Source organism: Thamnophis elegans, chromosome 1 (assembly GCF_009769535.1).
Source record: "Thamnophis elegans isolate rThaEle1 chromosome 1, rThaEle1.pri, whole genome shotgun sequence".
Classification (NCBI taxonomy): domain Eukaryota; kingdom Metazoa; phylum Chordata; class Lepidosauria; order Squamata; family Colubridae; genus Thamnophis; species Thamnophis elegans.
Window position 1 is genome coordinate 43,692,795 of NC_045541.1, and position 11,720 is coordinate 43,704,514.

The following is an 11,720-nucleotide window of genomic DNA, read 5'->3' on the forward strand; positions in this document are numbered from 1 at the left end:
TGTTGCATAAAATTACATAGATTACTATAATTTGCATTACATTCAGGCATATGCTTCTTGGAATATTAAATACCCACTTTTATTATGATTTATCAGCCCTTGTTTTTAATATTGCTATTTTTATTTTTCCTAAATTAACTTTTCCTTGGTCAGATTTATGCTTCATTTATACACACATCTTTGTTGTGGATATATTGACAGGATACCATATTTTTCAGAGCATAAGATGCACTTTTCCCCCCCAAAAAGAGGCTGAAAAATTGGGTGCATCTTATACAGGTGAAACTCGAAAAATTAGAATATCATGCAAAAGTTCATTATTTCAGTAATGCAACTTAAAAGGTGAAACTAATATATGAGATAGACTCATTACATGCAAAGCAAAATAGTTCAAGCTGTGATTTGTCATTATTGTGATGATTATTGCTTAGAGCTCATGAAAAGCCCAAATCCACAATCTCAGAAAATTGGAATATTACATGCAATATATAAAACAAGGATTGTGCATAGAACAATATCGGACCTCTGAAAAGTATAAGCATGCATATGTACTCAGTACTTGGCTTGGGCCCCTTTTGCGGCAATTACTGCCTCAATGAAGCGTGGCATGGAAGCTATCAGCCTGTGGCATTGCTGAGGTATTATGGAAGACCAGGATGCTTCATAGTGGCCTTCAGCTTTTCTGCATTGTTTGGTCTCATGTCTCTCATCTTTCTTTTGGCAATGCCCCATAGTTCTCTATGGGTTCAGGTCAGGCGAGTTTGCTGGCCAATCAAGCACTGTAATCCCACGGTCATTGAACAAGGTTTTGGTGCTTTTGGGCAGTGTGGGCAGATGCCAAGTCCTGCTGGAAAAAGAGGTCAGCATCCCATAAAGCTCGTCTACGGAAGGAAGCATGAAGTGCTCCAAAATCTCCTGGTAGATGGCTGCGCTGACCTTGGACTTAATGAAGCACAGTGGACAAACACCAGCAGATGACATGGCTCCCCAAAATAATCATAGATTGTGGAAACTTTACACTGGACGTCAAGCATCTTTCAGTGTGTGCCTCTCCATTCTTCCTCTATATTCTGGGTCCTTTGTTCCAAATGAGATGCAAAAGTTGCTCACATCAGAAAAGAGGACTTTGGACCATGGAGCAACAGACCAGGTCTGTTTTTCTTTAGCCAGGTAAGACGCTTCTGACGTTGTTTGTTGTTCAGGAGCGGCTTGACAAGAGCATACGACATTTGAAGCCCATGTCCAGGATCCGTCTGTGGCTCTTGATGCACTGACGCCAGCCTCAGTCCACTCCTTGTGAAAGTCCCCAACACTTTGAATGGCCTTTTCCTGACAATCCTCTCCAGGGCTGCAATCATCCCTGCTGCTTGTGCACCTTTTCTTCCACACTTTTCCCTTCCACATAACTTTCCATAAATGTGCTTTGATACAGCACTTTGGGAACATCCAACCTCTTTTGCAATTACCTTTTGAGGCTTTCCTTCCTTATGGAGGGTGTCAATGATGGTTTTCTGCACAACTGTCAGGTCAGCAGGTCGTTCCCATGATTGTGATTCCTACTGAACCAGACTGAAAAACCATTTAAAGGCTCAGGAACCCTTTGCAGGTGTTATGGCTTAATTAGCTGATTAGAGTGAGACACTTTGAGCCTAGAATATTGCACCTTTTCACAATATTTTAATTTTCTGAGATTGTGGATTTGGGGTTTTTATGAGCTGTAAGCCATAATCATCACAATTATGACAAATCACAGCTTGAACTATCTTGCTTTGTGCCTGTAATGAGTCTATCTAATATATTAGTTTCAACTTTTAAGTTGCATTACTGAAATAATGACTTTTGCATGATATTTTTCAAGTTTCATCTGTACTCTGAATGTAGCTTTTTGGAAGCTTTTTTTCAGCCCTAAAGAGGCGCTAACGAGTGATCTTCCATGCTTTGCCTGCTTTTCTCATTGTTCCTCCGTCCTACAATCAAGTGTGGTTAGAAGCTTTTTTTAGCCCTAAGAGGTGCTAGCAATGAAGCGATCTTTCAGGCTTCCCTGGGTTTCTCATTGCTTCTCTCTCTGACAATCAGCTGTGCTTTAGATACTATCTTTTATCCCCCAACCAGGGGATAAAAAGCGTGTAAGCGTTTGCTCAAAATCAGCAAACCTATGTGCTGAAGCTGACCAGACTAAGGATGCTAGCCAGATGAATATCTGGTAGGCAGATTTTTCCCCTATTTTCTTCTCCCAAAACTGAGGTGTATCTTACACTCCGGTGCATTTTATACTCTGAAAAATACAGTACATCCCTTTCCACAAAAATCCGTTTTTCTTTTCAAATTCAGAATTTATTCAATTTCAAATATGCACTTATTTACTAATATAAACACTATTTCTGTGAACTTTATTATTTTAAAATCCCTCTGCAATCCTTAATTTTTATTTTTATCTATTTGCTCATTATCTTTCTCTATTGTATCGGTTTTAACTTTCTAAAGTCTGCACAGTCTTTTAATACATTTCTTTCTATTATGGTAATTATAGACCTGATTTCTCTTTTTTAATTTATGTATTTTGCATATTTGTATAGCTACCCATCTAACAAAAATCAATTCACAACATCATCAGCAAGTGAGGATTGAAATTGAGTACTAATCTATTTAAATAATTTCACCTACTTGGTGGATCTGCCATTAACTAGCCAGTTTGATGGATTATCAGGCATCTGGAAAAAACAAATCAAATTTTTGTTGGGAAAAAAGATGTTGTTTTGGTGACATTTGGGTCTCAGAGCTGAGAAGAAGGTGCTTTGTTCCAATCAGAATATGAACATATTTGAAAGGAAATGTTATTACTTATGATGTTAATCGTGGTTTTCTTTATGACTGATTGGATTGCAAACTTAGTAGTAATTAATTGTGAAAAGTGGAAAGTTGTGGTCTTCATTGGACAAGTTCCTAAGAATTATTTTCATTACATTGAGCAAGCCTCCACATATCATTAACTAACTCCTTCACTTCAAAGTTGTTTTCCTTATTAGAAGTGTCTAGTTCTAATTTAAAAAAATAATGGGATTATAAATTGTTGGTGCATAAAATGTTGCACAAAAAGTTAACAAATTCAGCCATTTTTTCCATTAGTAAAGCAAAATTGGTTCCCTGTCTTCTTTTTTAGAACCAGAATTATAATGTATATTCATCATAATATATTAATTTCATGTCTTGGGCTACTAAGAATCATGCTATCCTTCTCCATTCAAAAACTAGCCTACTTCCAGCCAAAATCAAATTTGGCTACTAAAAGGTTTAAATTTGGGCTTAGGATGAGATTTACGTCAATATGCAAACTTCATTTTCTGATGTAAAAGTTTGAGAAATCATGCAAAGATCTTGGCTACCAAATTCTCAGTGTTGGTTTTTCATTAGAATTCATTCCCCCTTTTAAATTAGATGGAGTGCAAGGTCCAGTCATGTAACTTGATCTCTCTATGACATATAATAGAATTTCTCAGTGTCTTTTAATGTTTTTTAATGAGTGTCTTGACATGATTAAGAATGCAGCAGATTCTTCAGTTCTTCCTAATCTGTAATCTGTAACCTTCCAACTACCTCCCAATTTATTCACTTTCTGCAGTAACCCCAATCCTATAAGGGCACAAGAACTGATAAAAGCTGAAGAAAATAGGGTGATTTTTCCCCCTGAAGCAATAGGATAGCAATTGCTACTCAATAGCAATGGTGGCTTTGCTTGCACAGCTGCTCCACTCCAAGTTATCCCAAAAATTTGGTTGGTATCAATAACTAATTCTAAGTTTACAATTCTTTTTAGGAAGAATTTCTTACCCTTTTGTTATGTTGTTCCACCTTCGTCCTTTCTCTCAGATCATAGTGCAGATGTAATTTTTGACTTCATGTACTATTTTAACTATTATCATGGCTATCGTCTTTTAACTTACGCGTTTAATATTGTTATGACTGCTGTTAAACAATTAAAACAATAGTCTCTTCTTTTGCATTAATGCAACAATTTAAAAAACCCTGAGATATGTACATGTTAGGGCTACATACTTTTTGGAAAGGTTTGTAAACAAGGGATCTAGATCTTGAACTTTGCAGAGACATGTATCTTTTTACTGTTCACTAAAATGCATATGACTTTTTTTTTCCATATTCCTTTTATCCAGAAAAATAGCACTGCTGCTTGAATAATTGCTTGAACGTGATGGTTCTTTAAAACAGTAACATCTTTTCCCAGATTTTACAGAAGTGCCGAGTTTGCATTTGGTGTATGATCCCAGTCACTTCTTCCAAATAATTCTGAAGCATTTTTGAAGTATGCTTAGGTTCATGAAAAATTAAGTGATATAACACAGTAGCCACACGGAAATTATAATGCATGTATATTGTTAGTCTTCCCAAGCAGACCAGACAGGAAACATGATCAGATGGCTAACAGTACTTTATTGTAAAGTTATCTTAACAGAATCTTGCAAATCTCCCAGGGTCTCTTTTAAACCTGAGAAGTTAGGGAGAGTTCCTTCTGAATCTCTTTTTTTGTCCATTACGTAGCTGGAAGTGATGCCCTCTCTAATTTGACCATTCCCTAAGCAGTATCTTACCTACACACCCCAATCTCCCAAGCTCTTTCTGATTTAAAACATATCAGTTATATGGTTGATAAACAGAAAGTAGGACCTCATTCAATACAAACTATCATGGAAATAAATGAAGAAATGTGATTAAGAATAGAAGATCAGGAATTATAAGTTATCTAGACTTAGTCCAGCAAGGAGGAGCTAGAGTTCAATGGAAATACATTGTTCACCATATTTTTTGGTGTTTTTTTTTCTTAAATTGTACTTTAGATTCTCTTTGTTAAATATTTATATCCTGTATTGGTTCTGGGAAGTCGGGGGGAGGGGGAAGGTTGGGAGGTTTGGGGTGGGAGGGTGGGGGGTGGGAACTAAACATTTGTAAAAGTTTGTGTTTTTTTCCCCAAAAATATTGAATAAACACAAGAATAGAAGCCTAAAATGTCAGAGTTTATCACCATAATATTTTATGCATTCCCTTTTGTATGTTTAAAAATCAAAATTATATCTGTGTCCTCCTATAAAATAAACATTGTTCTGTAATATTTTTTAAATAATAACTGTTTAAATACTTCGCATTGAGTATGAATAAGATATTGAAACTTCAGTTTATATTTTGCCTTATGGATTTTGATCATCGTTTTTTTTTTTTTAAGAATCTCCAATTGTTCTTTTTATCTATTCCAGTAAGAAGCCATGCATGTGAACTAGACCAGCATGGAAGGGCAGGTACGATTGTTCACACATCTGTTTGCTCAGCAGCAGCTAATAAAAGCAGACTTGTCGCTGCCGGATGGGCTTTGTCTTGGGAAGTGATGGCAGATCATGCAAAGTATGTTTTCGATATCAAACACTTTACCAGAAAGAATTTGTGTTTGGAGTAGAATTCTTTATATTAAATAAAATAATTAATAATACCAGTTGCATGAGCTAAATGTTAGCTAGTGGAATGTGTTCAGCAGTATGTTCTTACCATATTAAAGCAATGCAATCAAGATCAAGTGTGGTACTAATACCACTCTCTAAAGCCTTAGTAAGATCACACCTAGAATACTGCACTCAGTTTTTGTCACCACACTATAAAAAAAAGATGTTGAGACTCTAGAAAGAGTGCAGAGAAGAGCAACCAAGGTGATTAGGGAACTGGAGGCTAAAACATACGATGAACAGTTGCAGGAACTGGACATGGCTAGTCTAGTGAAGAGAAGGACCAGGAGTATCATGATGCAATGTTCTAATGTTTGAGGGGCTGCTACAGAGAGATGGGGATCAAGCTATTTTCCAAAGCACCTGAAGGCCAGACAAGGAATAATGGATGGAAATTGAACAAGGAGAGATTCAACCTGGAAATAAGGAGAAATTTTCTGATACTAACAATCAATCAATGGAATAGCTTGCCTTAAGAAATTGTGGGAGCTTCATCACTGGAAGCTTTCAAGAAGAGACTGGACTGCCATCTGTCAGAAATAGTGTAGGGTCTCCTGCTTGGATGGGTTGGACTAGATGACCTAAAGAGTCCTTCCAACTCTGTTAATCTGTATGTATGTATGGACTGGACCTTGTAGCAGCAGAAACATATTTCATTATTTCTTGTTATTCTTGTCCCCTACAGGATAGTATGTTTTGTTGAGTCCTATCATAAGTTTGCATTTATATCCTGATAACCTGTGTGAACCTATGCAAAAACTACCATAATGCAGTTATATAGCCAAAATTTTACTTACAATTTTTAACTGAATCCATAGATTTTTTAAAAAAAGTTTTAAATATTAGTTGCTCTGGGTGCGTGTATTTCAATATTGATTGCAAGTTGCAATATGTTTATGAAGACAGTAATTGAATATATAAGTATTTATTTATATATTCAGATAAAAAAGTATAGTCTATTACTTTGTGATATTCTGCTTTAGTTTTTGAATTTAAAATAAAAATTAATTGTGTCTTTACATTATTATTACATGTTAATAGCAAACAATAGATCCATTTAATACAACATTATACAAATCCAGTTTGCACTAACAATAGTCTTATGTTCTTTTGGACTTTTGAAATATTGATATAAAAAGCAGTAATCAATTAGATGTAACAGAAACAACTGTTTTAATTAAATTTAACAAATTTAATTGGCTTAATTGACCAATCATTCTTAGCTTAGATGCCTTCAGAATATGTAAGATCTTAATTATAAACAAAAAGTTTTAGCATTAAATAAAGCAACTTTCATTTTTAGTCTAAATAAATTATGAAATATTTGTGATTTAAGTTTTTAATACTCTTTTATGTAGGACTAAAGAATGAATTGTTCCTGTTTTATGGGAAAGGACGTCCAGGCATCATTCAAGGAATGGATCTAAATACCAAAATAGCTGATGAACATATGATCCCTATAGAAAATTTGGTCAATCCTCGAGCTTTGGATTATCATGCTGAAACCAATTACATATACTTTGCAGACACTACTAGTTTCTTGATAGGACGTCAGAAAGTTGATGGCTCTGGCCGTGAAACAATTCTGAAGGATGGTAAGTAATACATGGAAAGATTTCAATAGAATATTGGAAACTGAAATTTTCACTCAAGCATTTTCAAGAATAGGCATTAAGTTAAGTTTGCTTATTTATTTTAAAACTCTGAAAGTTTAAGATTTCGCTTTCATAACTGCAGAATCATTGTTGTCCAGAATGTTTTGATTATATATTACTGGATGGCTGGGATTTAAAATAGTCTGCATTTTTAACATACACTACCAATGGAGATAATTTCAGGATATTCTTAGGAGAAATGATATCTTGGTACTAACCAAAGCAAAGTCAATCAATTATTTAAACATCTTCACCAATTTCAGAAGAAATTTCAAAGTCTACATGATACCATCAAGTTTTCTTCCTTCTTTCCCAGCTGTGAAAGAAAAGCCGGAGGCCAGCAATTCTAAGGGCAGGGATATAAGTTATACCAACAATCAGCATCTGCTCAGGTTCAGTGCATGAAGCACAGGACAAAAAAGCTTTTAGAACCTGACAAGGACAGGAGGAAGCAGAAATGCTATGGGTTTAAGGGAGAACTAGCACTTTCAAACAGTTAACTGTGCCATTTTAGTTTAAGATAAAGAATTTAATTTAGCCTTGCTATGTCAGGTTCTGCCATTTCAAGACAATTGATCCCGTCTATAGTTGAATTTGGACATTCATAGCTTAGCCCGAGAAGAGGAAGTGCAGTACTAATGTTATTTCTCAATATTTCTGTTTTATTGCCCCTTTCATTGTATTTATCATAAAATAATTTCTCTATTGTGCCAAATAAATATTACAAAACTATCATTAAGCAAGGAAAATCAATATTTAATGGAAATTGGAATACTTCTGATTCAACAGTGAGTAGTATCAGATTTAATATCCCTACTGTTGTTTCCCCGAAAATAAGACAGTCTTATACTTTTTTTTTTCCTACAAAAGAGGCACCAGGTCTTTATTACTTTAGAATCACTGCAGCCAGACCGCTCAGGCCCTGACACCTGTTGTGCTTCTGCCTGACTTCTTCTGTGCAGAAGCTTGCGGCAGGAGGCCATGTGATGTCTCGCGCCAGTGCTGCCATTTGTGGCAGGATGCCTCATGCTGCATTTTGATGGTGCTGCCACTTGTGGCAGTATACTATGTGGCTTGTCAGGCTGGTGCCAGTGCTTGCATCAGGAAGCCACATGGCATGTTGTGCCAGTGCCACTACTCATGGCAGGCGGCCATGTGATGTGGTGTGCCATTGCAAATGCAAGTGGCATGCACATGGCATCCTGCAACAAGTGATGGCACTGGCATGAGGTGCCATGAGGCCTCCTGTTGCAAGCAGCAGCACCGGCACAATGCACCATGCACCATGCAGCATCCTGCCACAAGTGGCAGCACCGGCACAATGTGCCACATGACGTCCAACTGCAAGTGGCTGCAGAACAAGTTGGGCAACAGATGTCAGGGCATTTATCCTTGGGGAGAAACACCCAGACAGAAACTGAGCAAGATGGTATATGCGGTACAATGCAGTGGGCCATGTGAAGATCTGTACATTGGGAAAATGAAACACTTCATAAATGCATGGCACAACATAGGAGAACAAACACATCAGGACTAGATTCAGCAGTCCTTCTGCATGTAAAAGACACAGGCCACTCTTTTGAAGGCAACAATGTCCATATTTTGGACGGAGGATCACTGGTTTGAAATAGGGGTGAAAGAGTTCATCTACTATATGTCAAAATTGAACATCCCTCTCTCAACAGAGAGGGAGGGATACAACTTTGTCTATCTCCAATCTACAACACAGTCCTTTCAACAGTTCCAAGAAGGCTCTACACCAATTTATACCACTCAGGTGACCCTGAGGACACAGAATAAACCTCCAGATGGCGTTAAAAACTTTCTAAAAGAATGCAAATGACCAGCTGTCTACAAGGAGTATAAATCCTTCCATTCCCCACCAACCATTCAGAGCTGAAGAAGCTTCTTGGTTGAGAAGCAAAACATCTTCAAAGAAAAAACAAAGTCCAATTGCCTCTTGGAAAAAGACACCTTTGGGAAAAGCAAAATAGTTAAAGCCATGATTTGTCATTATTGTGATGATTATTGCTTAGAGCTCATGAAAAGCCCAAATCCACAATCTCAGAAAATTGGAATATTACATGCAATATATAAAACAAGGATTGTGCATAGAACAATATTGGACCTCTGAAAAGTATAAGCATGCATATGTACTCAGTACTTGGCTTGGGCCCCTTTTGCGGCAATTACTGTCACAATGCAGCGTGGCATGGAAGCTATCAGCCTGTGGCACTGCTGAAGTGTTATGGAAGACCAGGATGCTTCAATAGCAGCCTTCAGCTCTTCTGCATTGTTCAGTCTTATGTCTCTCATCTTTCTCTTGGCAATGCCCCATAGGTTCTCTATGGGGTTCAGGTCAGGCGAGTTTGCTGGCAAATCAAGCACAGTAATCCCACGGTCATTGAACAAGGTTTTGGTGCTTTTGGCAGTGTGGGCAGATGCCAAGTCCTGCTGGAAAAAGAGGTCAGCATCCCCATAAAGCTCGTCTGCGGAAGGAAGCATGAAGTGCTCCAAAATCTCCTGGTAGATGGCTGCGCTGACCCTGGACTTAATGAAGCACAGTGGACCAACACCAGCAGATGACATGGCTCCCCAAAATAAGCATAGACTGTGGAAACTTTACACTGGACTTCAAGCATCTTGCAGTGTGTGTTTCTCCATTCTTCCTCTATATTCTGGGTCCTTTGTTTCCAAATGAGATGCAAAAGTTGCTCTCATCAGAAAAGAGGACTTTGGACCACAGAGCAACAGACCAGGTCTGTTTTTCTTTAGCCCAGGTAAGACGCTTCTGATGTTGTTTGTTGTTCAGGAGTGGCTTGACAAGAGGAATATGACATTTGAAGAACATGTCCAGGATCTGTCTGTGTGTGGTGGCTCTTGATGCACTGACTCCAGCCTCAGTCCACTCCTTGTGAAAGTCCCCAACATTTTTGAATGGCCTTTTCCTGACAATCCTCTCCAGGCTGCAATCATCCCTGCTGCTTGTGCACCTTTTTCTTCCAGACTTTCCCCTTCCACATAACTTTCCATAAATGTGCTTTGATACAGCACATTGGGAACAGCCAACCTCTTTTGCAATTACTTTTTGAGGCTTTCCCTCCTTATGAGGGTGTCAATGATGGTTTTCTGCACAACTGTCTTTCCCATGATTGTGATTCCTATTGAACCAAACCATTTAAAGGCTCAGGAACCCTTTGTATGTGTTATGGCTTAATTAGCTGATTAGAATGGGACATTTTGAGCCTAGAATATTGCACCTTTTCACAATATTCTAATTTTCTGAGATTGTGGATTTGGGGTTTTCATGAGCTGTAAGCCATAATTATCACAATTATGACAAATCACAGCTTGAACTATCTTGCTTTGCATGTAATGAGTCTATCTCATTAGTTTCACATTTTAAGTTGCATTACTGAAATAAATGAACTTTTGCACGATATTCTAATTTTTTGAGTTTCACCTGTACCTTACCATATACTTAGGGACAAGAATAACTGTTGCATTTTTTTTTCTATGCATGTGGTTTCCACCCTTCCCTTGTAATATTTCTTATTTGTTTCTTTATTTAGTTTGTCACTCATGTTCAAGATAACAGGAATAAGAATAAACATGAATAAGAACACAGAAAATTGGTACAATTAAATGGGGAAAGTAGGATAGGGACATTAGGCACACTGGTGCGCTTAACATTTTGGGGAACTTTGCACTCCCAGTTCACATTCAAAAACTTTGTCAAGAGAAATTTTCTTCTATATTCCTTAATATTAATTATGATTTCATATGGAGAATAATAATTCTTCCTCTTTCTGCAGTACTTCTTATATCATTTATATTCTCTTACTAAGTAGAACTAAGAAGTTTCCTTAGTTTTTAATTGTAATGTTACAATGCATCACTTCTTTCCTTCTTTAAAACCTATAGGAGTGTGTCCTTGGTTATGATGAAATAGTAGAAAAGTAATTATGTGCAATAAGTGAGGAATATGAAGTTTCAATATGTAATTTGGTTTTAGAATAATGTTGCATAGTCTATATTACAATTTTCTTTGAAAGTTCAAAAGCAAAACAACAAATTAATCATCCATGCTGGAAAGTGAGCTGGTTTTCTGCTAAATATATTGCAGTACCTAACATGTTTAATTACTCTTGAAAATGTCATCTTTGATGCTACTCAATAAAAAAATATAGAAACAGATGAAAATAGATAGATTTTAATTGGAAATGTTTGATGAATTGTTATATATTCTAAAAAGCGGCTGTTCTAATGATCTAGCTGGCTTAATGAATTCCCTGTCTTGCTTATTTTTTTAAATATATATACTCACGTGTGCGCGCATGCGCACGCGCACACACAAACACACAATATACATATATGTACATACACATATACATACATGTAATAGTTATTTTAGATAAGCTAAACATAGGTTTATTCCCCAACTGATATGTTCAATGTAATTATTTGCACTAAACATAGATTTATTCCCAACTGATATGATCAATGTAATTATTTGCACTAAACATAGGTTTATTCCCCAACTGATATGATCAATGTAATT